We start from the raw sequence: 13802 nt of genomic DNA, 5'->3' as shown, positions 1-13802 counted from the left end.
AAGAATGAGGGTGGAATTTGGATAGGTATTGCGTTGAATTTGTAGATAGCCTTGGGAAGTATTGCCATTTTCACGATGTTAATCTATCCAATCCAGGAGCATGGGAGGTTTTGCCATTTTTTAAGTTCTGTGTTGATTTCCTTTTTCAAGATTTTAAAGTTTTCATCATAGAGGTCCTTCACTTCTTTAGTTAAGTTAATTCCTAGGTATTTTATTTTTTGTGGGGCTATTACAAATGGAGTTGCTTTCCTAATTTCAGCCACACTTTTCTCATTGTTGGCATACAGAAAAGCCATTGATTTTGTGGGGTTAATTTTATAACCTGCTACTTTGCCAAAGTTTTGAATCAGCTTGAGTAATTTGGGAATGGAGTCTATGGGATTCGTTAAATACAAGATCATGTCATCTGCAAAGAGGGAGAGTTTTATTTCTTCTTTCCCTATTTGGATCCCCTTTATGTCTGCATCTTGTCTTATTGCTGTAGCTAGGCATTCTAATACTAGATTGAAGAGAAGTGGAGAGAGTGGGCATCCTTGTCTTGTTCCTGAGTTAAGGGGAAATGGCTTTAGTTTTTCACCATTGAGTATAATGCTGGCTGTAGGTTTGTCATATACAGCCTTTATTGTATTGAGGAATGTTCCATGGATTCCTAATTTTTCTAAAACCTTCATCATAAAGGGGTGTTGGATCTAATTATTATGTAGCGACTTTGGTAATCTCTTCTCATTAATTTTAATTTGAAGTCTATTTCATCTGATATTTGGATTGAAACACCTACTTATTTATAGGAGTCATTTGCTTGGTAGATTTTGTTCGGGCCTTTCACTTTCAAAAGTTGTTTGTTTGTATGGGCAAGGTGTTACTCCTGAAGGCAGCAGATAAAGGAATCTTGCTTTTTAATCCAACTAGACAGTCTATGTTGCTTAATTGGAGAGTTAAGTCCATTAATGTTCAGAGTTAGGACTAAGTGGTATTTGGGAGTAGCAGGATACAACTGTAACATCATTATGGATGTTGACACTGGCATGGAATTCACTTCCTTTTTTATCTGACAAATGAATATACAAAATAACATAATTTTAAGTAAATATCAAGACCTAACTAAACATATGACCAGAAAAGTCATCATGCAAGCCTTATTGCAACTAGGGTAAAAGAAAAATCTGTCATACTCATTCTGTATTTCTTTTATATGTTGATTTTTTTCTTAAATTATTTACTTTAGCTCGCATCTTAAAAACATTGTGTTAAATGATGTATATTTTGGTAATTAATTTTGGATGCCTCCTTAAATTTTGTTTTGAGTATAATGTCTCACTTCATTTACTAACTCATGAAATGATGCTGATTACAAAACAAATGCTAATAACCACTGTTTATAATACACAAAATCTCATAAGCAAGATTTCATGAAGCATTGGTTAACATTTTGATTTCATGGTCTCATGATGATGAGGCCTATCTGCAGGAGTACAGTTGTACCTAGATTCCTCAGCCTAAATTTAGCCACAGTTAAAAAATGTTTATATCTTTATCTGTCATCCATCAGAGATTAAACTTGAGTATAAAACCTAAGAAAATGGTAAGGTAAGAATTTAGCTTTTCTGGACATAAAGTAAACAATATGCCTCATAGAGTAACTCATTAGTTTAAAGTCAAGCTGTTTCTCCAAAACATTCTAAATACTTCCTTACAATGTATATTATTCTAAAGAATGGAATGGGGAATGTGAGAAGAAGACTAACCAAGTATTGTCTTCAAATATACATAATTTGTATTTACCTCCTTTTTTTCGTTATAAGCATTTTTGATAAAACTCTTTGAATAATTGTTTTCCTGGTCTGCTATAATATGTCTTAGTTGCATATATCAACTACATTCAGAAAATGGTATGTACTAATTAGGTAAGGAAAACATATTCAATAAATTGCAAAAAGTATATACCTATAGGGATAATATTTTGAAGAGTGCATTTGAAATATTCTAATATAATTATTAATTTGATTGTACAATTTCACATTGACAGTAATGAAGTAGATTACTTTAATGCTAATTGGACAAGATTGTCTTTCTAAATGAGCAAAACCAATATCTCCTTCTACTTTATCAAGGAAACAACTGAGCAAAAAATGGAAATTAACATATGAATCTATAACATCTTGAATGAATTTTTGTTTATTAACAAATATTAATTTCACAAAGTATTTTATTGTGTTATATACATCTGTCCATATAATGTAGCTTGGTAAATTATATTCCTTTTATTAATTTCATTATCCTATTTTTATACTCACGTTTTATTCTGTCATCATACTAACATAAAATATTTGAATATATATACTCCACAATATTTCTCTTCATCTCCTCTCTTACTTTTTTCCAAATTTAATCCTTTCCAACTTTTACACCTGAGACATTCATTTTATTTTCTGAGTCTAGATTCTGCATATGAGAAATCAAGTATTTGTTTTTCACACTATGGCATATTGCTTTAATATGAAGGTTTCCAGTTCTAACTATTTTCTTGAAGATGAAATGATTTCCTTATTATGTGTGGCTAATATGGATAACATGGCAGGAACTCCCAAAAACCTCTCAGTCATATCTTTCAACATTAATGGGCTTAACTCTCCAATTAAGCCACATAGATTAGCTAACTGGTTTACAAAGCAAGATTATTCTATCTGCTACCTTCAGGAGTCACACCTTGCCCATAAAAACAAACATATTTTGAAAGTGAAAGACTAGAACAAAATGTACCAAGCATTCTTTGTGGTGAGGTGGTATCACAATGTTGTTTTGATTTGCATTTCTTTTATGGCTAGGGAGGTTTAGCATTCCTTCATGTGTCTACTGGCCATCCTTCTTTCCTCTTCAGAGAAGTTTCTCTTTAAGTCTTTCGCCCATTTATTTATTGTACAGTTGTTTCTTTGAGGATTTGTTGGGGATTTAATTTTTTGAGTTCCAGGTATATTTTAGATATGAGACCCTTGTTCATTGTATGGATAGTAAATATCTTCTCTCAATCCGTGGGCTTTCTATTGATCTTACTAGCTATATCCTTTGCCGAGAAGAAACTCTGCAATTTCATGCAATCCAGTTTGTCCAAACTTTCATTGATTTGTTGTGTTTCTGGGTCTCTATTGAGAAAATTTCAACCTGTGCCAAGGAGACTTAGGGTTTGTCCTATTCCATCCTGTAATATTTTCAGAGTATCTGCTTGACTCCGAGGTCTTTGATCCATTTGGAGTTGATTCTGGTCAGGGTGATATATAAGGATATAGCTTTAGTTTTTTTACAAGTGATTAACCAATATTGCTACATCATTTACTGAAGAGGCTGTCTTTCTTCCATTTTATATTTTGACCTCCCTTATCTAAGATTAGATGGCTATAGGTCTGTGGGTTCATTTCTGGGTTTTCAATTCTATTCTATTGGTCCTGAGGTCTGTTCTTGCGACAGTACCAAGCTGTTTTGATTACTATAAATTTGTAGGAGGGTTTATAATTTGGTATTGATATTTCTCCAGCACTGTTCTTTCTGTTAAGGATTGTTTTTGTTATTTGGGGTCTTTAATTGTTCCATACGAATTTTTGGATTTCCTCTACTATTTCCTTGTAGAATGAGATTGGAATATTGATAGGTATCGCATTGAATTTGTAGATAGTCTTGGGGAGTATTGCCATTTTCACGATGTTGATGTTTCCATTCAAAGAGCATGGGAGGTTTTCCCACTTTCTAATATCCGTTTTCATTTCCTTTTTCAGATTTTTAAAGTTTTCATCATAGAGGCCCTTCACTTCTTTCGTTACTTTAATTCCTAGGCATTTGAGTTTTTGTGGGGTTATTACAAATGGAGTTGCTTTCCTGATTCAGCCACACTTTTCTCATTGTTGGCATACAGAAAAACCATTGATTTTTGAGGGATAATTTTATATCCTGTTATTTTGCCAAAGTTTTGAAGATGCTGGAGGGGATTTGAACAGAATGGAAAATTACTGCAATGTTTGTGGGAGTGTAAACTTGTTCATCTACTTTGGAAAATGCTATGGACATTCCTCAAAAGACTCCACATAGAGCTCCCGTGTGACCCAGCAATCCTACTTTTGGGCATTTAAGAATATGATCACAAACAAGACCATACTAAAACTACCAGCACAACTATGTTTATTGAACATTATTTACCATAGCTAAGATATGGAACCAACCCCGATGCTCCTCAGTAGATGAATGGATCAAGAAAATGTGGTATACATACACAATGGAATTCTATGCCTCCATCAGGAAGAATGGCATTGACTCATTTGTTAGGAAATGGAATGACTTGGAAAAATTATATTAAGTGAAGTAAGCCATTCCCAAAGAAATATAGGTCCCATGGTTTCCCTTATTTGCAATAACTAGTATATGTGTGAGACAAACAGAAACTGTCAGACAACTTGATGTTAGGTTAAATGAACCACATGTTAAGGATTCAATTTTTTTAATTTCCTGTGATTGTTTCTAAGATGTTTATAAGATGATTTCTTTGTTGCTTTGTATGTATCTCCCCCAGAGTATAAGCCCTGCTTTCACTGTATTTGGTGTTGATATATTTTGTGGAGGGAAAAGGAAAAAAAAAAAAACAACTGTTTAAATAGGCTTACAGGTGGACCCATTACAATTATAAGATGAGCAAGAAGTTATATTTATAAATGTACTTTACAACTTCAGTGGGGTGGGAGGTGGATGGGTGGGGATGGGGCGGTAGGGGCGTGTAGGGGTGGGGGTGTGGAAATGGGAAGGGATGTTATGGGGAAACAAAGGATGAGGCAACAATGCTTGATAAGAAATTTAATCACTATCTTGCCCATGTAATTGTCAACCCTCTGTATAATATTTTCATAATAAAACAAAACCAAACAAAACAAACAAAAAATCTACCAAGCAAATGGCCCCCATAAACAGGCGGATGTTACAATCCTAATTTCTGAAAAAATTGACTGCAAATTAAAATTAGTCACAAGAGATTAAAAAAAAGTTTATTATATACTAATTAAGGGTTTCTCCTTCAGGAGGATATTACAATTCTGAATATCTATTCACCAAACAACGGAGAACCCAAATTTATGCAAGAAACACTACTTTCTCTCAAAGATCACATAGATACAAAGACATTAAATGTTGGGGGATTTAACACACTACTATCACTACTAGATAGATCAACACTTCAAAAACTCAATAGAGAAACTGCACATCTGAACAACTGCATAGATCAACTAGTTTTAACTGACATCTATTGAGTATTTCAACCAGCAGCATCAGAATACATGTTTTTCTCAGCAGCACATGGAACATTTTCCAAAATAGACCACATTCTACGTAACAAATCAAACTTGTTTAAATTCACAAATATTGAAGTAATACAGAGAGTCCTGTAACACATGGAGGCTGAACAACACACTGTTGAATCACCAGTGGGTCATGGAAGAGATGAGAAAGGTAATTAAAATGTTCATGATATTCAACAAAAATGAGCACACAAATTACCAGCTCCTCTGGGACACAGCAAAGGCAGTACTCAGAGGCAAGTTTATAGCTCTGAGTTCCTACATCAACAAATTGGAGAGATCTGAAACCAACATCTGAACCACCTTGAAAAAGAGGAGCAAGATAAACGCCAATACAGTAGATGGAAAGAAATCATTAAAATTAAGTCAGAATTAAACAAATTAGCATCCAAATATGAAAACAGAAAGAACCAAAAAGATAAAGAATTGGTACTTTGAAAAATTAATAAATTTGACAGACCCTTAGCAAATCTTTTGAGAAAAAGAAGAGAATACACTCAAATAAATAAACTGAGAGATGAGAATGGAAACATCACCACAGAAACAACTAAGCTTCAGAACATTATAATGGAATATTTCTCAAACCTTTGTACTAGTAAGTTAGAGAACCTGGCAGAAATGGACATTTTCCTAGCAAATATTGTAATGATGAAAGTAAACCAAGATGAGTTAAACCAGCTTAACAGGCCCATATCAAGTATTGAAATAGAAACACTAATAAGAGACCTCCCATCTCAGAAAAGCCCAGGACCAGATGGATTTACAGCGGAATTCTACAAGGCCTTCATGTCAGAGCTCACACCAATACTCCTTCAAATCTTCAATGAAATTGAAGGAGAAAGTTCACTACCGAACTCATTCTATGAAGCCATCTTAACCCTCATCCCCAAACCAGGCAGGGACTCATCAAAGAAAGAGAACTATAGACCCATTTCTTTGTTCTCTTTCTTTGATGAGTATTGATGCAAAACTTCTCAACAAAATTTTGGCCAATTGACTTGAACAATTCATCCCCAAAATCATACACCAGCATCAAACAGGATTCATTTCAGGGATAGAAGTTGGTTCAATATAACCAAATAATCTGGTATAATTCATCACATCACAAACAGCAAGGATAAGAACCACATGGTTATCTCAATAGTTGCAGAAGACACATTTGACAAGATCCAGCATCCCTTTGTGATGAGGGTTCTGGAAAAATTAGGAATCCAGAGAACATTCTTCAATAGAATAAAAGCTGTATGTGACAAAAACCTACAGCCAGCATAAAATTTAATGGTGAAAAACTAAAGCCATTTCCTCTTAACTCAGGCACAAGACAAGGATGTCCACTCTCTCCACTTCTCTTCAATTTAGTATTGGAATGACTAGCTACAGCAACAAGAAAATAGGCAAATATAAAAATGATCCAAATAGGGAAAGATGAAATAAAACTCTTCCTCTTTGCAGATGACATTAGCTTGTGTTTAATGAATACCACAGTCTCCACTCCCAAATAACTCAAGCTGATTCTAAACTTTGGCAATGTAACATGGTATAAAATTAACCCTCAAAAATTCAATGGCTTTTCTCTATGCCAACAATGAGAAAAGTGTGGCTGAAATCAGGAAAGCAACTCCATTTGTAATAGCCCCACAACAATAAAATAACTAGGAATTAACTTAACCAAAGAAGCTAAGGATCTCTGTGATGAAAATTTTAAAAACTTGAAAAAGGAAATCAAAACATAAATTCGATAGTGGAAAAATCTCCCATGTTCCTGGATTGGAAGGATAACCATCGTGAAAATGGCAATACTTCCCAAGGCTATCTACTAATTCAATGTAATACCTATTGATATTCCTACCAGATGCTTCAAGGAAATAGAAGACGCAATGCAAAAATTCATACGGAAAAATTAAAGGACCCAAATATCAAAAACAATCCTTAATAGAAAGAACAGTGCTGGAAGAATATCAATACCAAATTTCAAATTCTACTACAAAGCTATAATATTCAAAACAACTTGTTACGGGCACAAGAACTGACCTCAGGACCAATGGGATAGAATTGAAAACCCAGAAATGAATCCACAGACCTATAACACTGTAATCTTCAAGGAAGAAGCTAAAAACTATAATGGAAGAAAGACAGCCTCTTCAGTAAATGGTGCTTGCAAAATTGGTAAATTACTTGTAGAAAACGAAATCTATATCCTTATATATCACCCTGCACCAGAATCATCTCCAAATTGATCAAATACCTCGGAGTCAAAGCAGACACTCTGAAAACTTTAAAGAATGGAGTAAGAGAAACCCTAGGTTTCCTTTGCATAGACCAATATTTTCTTTAAAGATACCCAGAAACAGAACAAAACAAAGAAAGGATGGACAAATGGGATTGCAATAAATTGCATAACTTCTGCATGTCAAACACATAGCTAGCAAGATCAATAGAAAGCCCATGGATTGGAAGATTTTCACTAGCCATACAAAGAACAAGGGCCTCATATCTAAAGTATACCTGGATCTCAAAAACATTAAATCCCCCAACCACAAATCCTCAAAGAAACAACTTCCCAATAAATCTGTGGACTAAAGACTTAAAGAGAAACTTCTGTGAATAGGAAAGAAGGATGGCCAGTAGACACATGAAGAAACGCACAACCTTCTTAGCCAGAAAAGAAATGCAAATCAAAACCACATCGTGATACCTCCTCACCCAAGGTACAATGGCTATAATCAAGATCTCTAATAACAATAGATGCTGGAAGGGATGAGGACAGAAGGGAACCTTACTGCATTGTTGGTGGGAGTGTAAACTTGTTCAGCCACTTTGGAAATTAGTATGGAGGCTTCTCAAAGACTTTACATAGAGCTATCCAATGACTCAGCCATCAGACTTTTGGGCATTTACCCAAGAGATCACAAACAAAACCATACTAAAGCTACCATCATAACTATGTTTATTGCAGCATTATTTACCATAGCTAAGATATTGAATCAAACAAGATGCCCCTCAGTAGATGAATGGATAAAGAAAATGTGGACTATATACCCAATGGAATTCTATGCTTCCATCAGAAATAATGACATTGCCACATTTGTTAGGAAACACAAAGAATCGGAAAAAGTATATTAGATGAAGTAATCAGAGCCCAAAGAAACATAGTTCCCTTGGTTTCCCTTACTTGCAATCCCTTGTATATGTCTGAGACAAGCGGAAACATTCAGATAAGTTGATGTTTGGCGAAATGTACCCCAAAGTAAGGATTCCAATGTTTTTCTTTCTTATGATTGTTTCTAACAAATTTATAAGATGATTTCTTTCTTGCTTTGTATGTCCCTTCCACAAGGTATAACCCCTGCTTTCACTGTATTTTATGTTGGTATAATTTGAGAAGGGGAAGGGAAAAAACAAATGTGGATTCATTGCAGCAATGAGATGTACAAGATTTATGTCGAAAAACGAACTTTACAACTTTGGCTAAGGGGGGGATTAAAAGGGAGGGGGAGTGGGGAATGGGAAGGAATGGGAAGGGGAAACAAAGGTGGAGGTAAAAAAGCTTGATGAGAATTATACTCATTCCCTTGCACATGTAATTGGACCCACTGTTTACTATATTTTCACAATAAAAATTATCTGAAAAAATTGTATGAATGGATAGTGCATATGATTTTATTTTTCATTACAAACATAGAATGTAGTAAAAATTTTCGTAGCAATTACACTGCACTAGGTTGAGGTCAGATTCAAATGTAAATAATATACTGTGTTCATGTACAGAATTTGAGCATCAAAAATGTTAATATGCCTGTGGTCCTAAAACCAATACCTTACTGATATTGTGTGACAAATACAATTTCCTATAAGTAAAGAAATTTTCCATGTATCTTTTTAATACATATTTTTATTGTAAATGTTCTGTGCACAGGGTTTAGAGTTACATAAATAAGGTAATGAGTACATTTCTTACTGAGCATTTTTATCCTCTCCTTGTTTTTTCCCATACCGTCCCTTTGCCCCGCATCTGATAGAATGTCTTGTACATCTCATTGTTACAATGGGTCACCTTGTATCCATTCCTTGTATCTTAAATGAAGAAATGCTGGCTTGATTTATGCTGATTCTACTTGTATAGATACACCTAAAATCACTCGCCAAGTCCAAGAGCACATAAATCATATGCACATCACTTTTTTTCATTTTGCTATAATTGTGTTATACACATTTATTGACAGGTTACAAATTATTCTCAAATTTTAATGCACTAAAATACTTTCTTTTTTTCTTATTTTCTTAGCTAGGAAATCAGCAAGACCTCAGTAAGTATTCCTCACATAGGACTTTTCAAATGGGTTGGTGAAATGTTGAGCTGAGCTCCCATCTTCTGAGGACTCACACTTCTGCTTAGGAATTGATGCTGGCTTTTGGAAAAGAGCTCAAGGAAGAATGTCATTTAAAGACTTATAACTTTATTCTGCACCAGGGTATTTTCTTGCTACTTTGTTTGTTGAGAGTGTCTACAAGAACAAGCATTCCCTGGGGAGCAGGGAGATGCCATATGAGGTTTTCTTACTGAGATTTCTGAGTGACTTGCTATCACTTGTACTGCATTTTGCAAATCAAATCTGTCAAAACCGTTTTAAGAGATAAGAGGAGTGGTAAAAGTACTTATAGAGATAAATACTTCTTCAACATATTTGGTTCCAAGCATTCTGTCTAAGGCATATTCAACAACTAGTGAAACTTGTGTTGTCTGTAGCTATGTGTCATTCTCTATGTGTGCATTTATACATGTGTATAGGTATGTGTGTATTTTTGTGTACAGTAACATGCATGTCTACATATAGATGGGCATATACACCCATATATTCATATACAAATAAATATACATATATAAATATATGTGCATATATATATATATATATATATATCAGTTGTTCATTGATTCAATCTATAGTTCCCAGCATATTGCCATTCTCACAAAGTGTACATGGTAAACTGCTCTGAGGATATTTGTTCTATGATAGGCATCTTTTGTACTCACTTCCCCCATTAACCTTGTTTTTCATCCCTGAATATCTTCTGTCTACTTTCCATAGGTTAGCATTGTTTTCATTATATGTATTCACTGATAATAGAAGAAAAAATTTGTTTGTAAAAGAAAAAGAACTTTTAGGTCAGAGGTTAAAAGTATCCTAACGTCTCAATGATTCCTATGAGATAAAATTTGTAATAGTAATAAAAGTGAAAAGGAATTCCTAGATCTATTGTTTTGCCATTTAGAATAGGAAAGAATAACATCATGTCACTGTAATAACTCTTAAAGAATGCAAGGGTAACTGATGGTCGCTATCATGTTTCCACAACACCAGTGGATTCTGAAGGATAACAGTAGACCAGCAGAAATTCTAATTACCAGATATGGAGCATGAAAGAAAAAGAGAGGAAATGAGACAGTGAAAGAGAAAGAGAAATATCACAATACTGAAAGTGCATAACAGATAAACAAGAGCTGTATGAGAATATTCATACTGCTATCTTTAGACTCTACATCTACATTTGGAGGTATTTGATGTATGATAACCCATCAACATGAAATATAAAGTTATTTTGATAAAAATAAAAATGATTCAGAAGAAATTATAAATGCAAAAACAATCTTCACAGAAGCAAATTCTCAGAAATATTTCATCACTTTGAAAAGGATAAAGTGGCTGAAGTTAGTAGTATGACAATTCACAAAGACATAAAAAGATATTAATATATTTCATTATATATCCCAAAGAAGAAAGCAATTATTTTTTAGATGATTTTTTAAAACACAGTCTCTCAGGTGTTGGGAAGGTGGCTCAGTGGTAGAGTGCCTGCCTTGCGTGCACTGGGTTTGATTCCTCAGCATGACATAAGCAGAAAAAGATGGAAGTGTGTTGTGGCTCAAGTGGTAGCGCTAGCTTGGAGCTGAGGGAGAGCACCTAGGACCCAGAGTTCAAGCCCCATGACCAGAAAAATCAAAATATAAAACAAAACACAGTCTCTCACTTTTGTGGCCTCAACTCTGTAATACCACTGCTTCAGCCTAGGGCTAAGGTTTTAGGTGTAGATATTTATCAATACTCCTGATTCAGACTCTACTTAATCATTTTTTAAATAAATATTTTGTTCTTAATTTTCCTCTTTGTAAATTCACATGCTCTATAAAAAATGGTTTGGCCATCCCAGTAACCTTCTCAATGTACCTCCTAATGACGACTTTCAAAAAGTTGTATTATACTACAAGGAAAACAATGCTATAAATAAGGAAAACCAATAACAAAATATTAATGACTAAAATAAAAACTAAAATAATTATCAGTGTTTTCAGTATTTGAAGGGTATTACCTACTAAATTTTACTATTTTCTCATATCCCTGTACGTTTAAAACAGGTTAAGGTTATGATATTCAACAAGAGGTTTTTAGGTTATGAGTAATCTTTAAAGTTACCCACTAAGATTACTATTTAAGTCTCATCTAATCATTTGTATACGTCTTATATCATCATTTGTTCCTCGCTAACATATAAAATAAGGATGCCAGGGGCTGGGAAGGTAGCTCAGTGGTAGAGAGCTTGCCTTGCATGCTTGAGGCCCTGGGTTCGATTCCTCAGCACCACATAAGCAAAAAAAAAAGCCAGAAGTGGCGCTGTGGCTCAAGTGGTAGAGTGTTAGCCTTGAGCTGAAGAGCTGAGGGAGAGCGCCCAGGCCCATAGTTCAGGCCCCCGAACGGACCCCAAAAAAATTTTAAAACATAAAATAAAATAAGGAAGCCCTATAGTTTTAACAGAAACTTTGTAGTTAATAAAGTCTTAACTCTTTATATTCTGCTTCTTTACACAAGGACTTGGCAACTTCTCATTAGTAATGTTCATATAAACTCTGAAATATACATACATAGTAGCATATGTCTGTTACCACAAATCTTAAATACTTTAACGAAAAGTTTTATTACCTGCCAAACAGTCCTTGTTTTAGCATATATAAGCAAATTCCCAAAATATATTTAAACCATTAAAACTTTTAACTAAACTTAACACTTCCTGCAGTGTTCATTATGACAGGTGCCTTGTATAGAATAATTGAATTCCTCCTCCTACACATCTCTTGAACAACAAATATCTGGAATTATTTTGTTTTTGACCTGTCCATCTTGATTTTATTCTTAAATGTGTGCTTATGTAAGAAGTATATGGCTCTAAAATTTCATGAAAATTCTTTTAAACTTACTTTTTGTTGAATTGTCTAAGAAAATCAATTACACTTTATTTATAAAACATGTTCTATGTTCCATTCAGCATCACCTACTCTAACATTGGAACGATACAGAGAAGATTTGAATGGCCCCTGTGCAAGGATGGCAGGCAAATTCCTGTACCATTCCATACTTTTACAACAACAGATGCTGGAGGGGATGTGGCCACAAGTTAACTGTACTACACTCTTGGTGGGAGTGTCAACTTGTTCAACCACTTTGGAAAGTAGTATGGAGGTTCCTCAAAAGACTTCACATAGAACTCCCCTAAGACACAGCAATCCCACTTTTGGGCATTTACCCAAAAGATCACAAACAAGACGGTACTAAAACTACCATCACAATTATATTTATTGCAGCATTGTTTAAGATAGCTAAGATATAGGACCAACCCTGATGCCCCTCATCAGATAAATAGATCAAGAAAATGTGCTATTTATACCAATGAAATTCTATGCCTCCATGAGAAAGTATGGCATCACCCAATTTGTTAGAAAAAGGAAAGACTTTGAAAAAAATTATTAAGTGATGTAAGCCAAGTCCAAAGAAACATAGGTCACAGGGTTTCCCTAATTTGTAATAACTAATATATCTGGGATAAGCAGAAAAGGTCAAAATCTATGCACATATGACCAGATAAGATGTTGTTAAGGGAAATGAACCCGCAAATAGGAACACAACTGTTTTTTCTTTCTTGCTTGCTATTGTTCTAACGTACTTATAACAGGCTATGTGATTTTTTTTTGTTTCTTTATATGTTTCTCCCCCATGCTATAACCCCTGTTTTCACTGTATTTGAATTTGGTGTGCCCACCTCTTGTACATACGCTCCTGTAATTTGGGGAGAGAAAGGAAAAAAACAAAATGCTGAAATAGGGATTCAGGTTGACCCATTGTAACAATGAGATGCACAAGACACTATGTTGAAAACTGAACTTTACAATTTAGGCAGGGGAAGTGGGGAGGGGAGTGTACTTGTAGAGGTGGGCGGGAAAGGACGGTAGAGGGAAAATAAAGGAGGAGGTAACGAAGCTTGTTAGGAAATGTACTCATTACTTGCTCATGTAAATGTGACCTCTCTGTACAGTATTTTTAAAATAAAAACCATATGAAAATGTTCTGAGATGAAAGAGTTTATTTCCTTTATTTTACTCATATAATATGGTTAACAAAGAAATTAATGCAAAACACTGATATG

General features: G+C 34.4%; 1 non-coding gene across 1 annotated transcript; it reads left to right on the top strand.

Moving 5' to 3' along the window:
• Window positions 1-12634: 12634 nt before the first annotated feature.
• Window positions 12635-12741, top strand: LOC122117577. Its single transcript, XR_006149205.1, has one exon. It is a non-coding gene; the product is annotated as a U6 spliceosomal RNA (small nuclear RNA).
• The last annotated feature ends 1061 nt before the right edge of the window (window positions 12742-13802 follow it).

Source organism: Dipodomys spectabilis, unplaced genomic scaffold (genome assembly GCF_019054845.1).
Source record: "Dipodomys spectabilis isolate Male_0828 unplaced genomic scaffold, ASM1905484v1 ptg000144l, whole genome shotgun sequence".
Lineage (NCBI taxonomy): Eukaryota > Metazoa > Chordata > Mammalia > Rodentia > Heteromyidae > Dipodomys > Dipodomys spectabilis.
The sequence above is the reverse complement of the archived record's forward strand: the minus strand, read 5'-3'. Positions and strand labels throughout refer to the sequence as shown.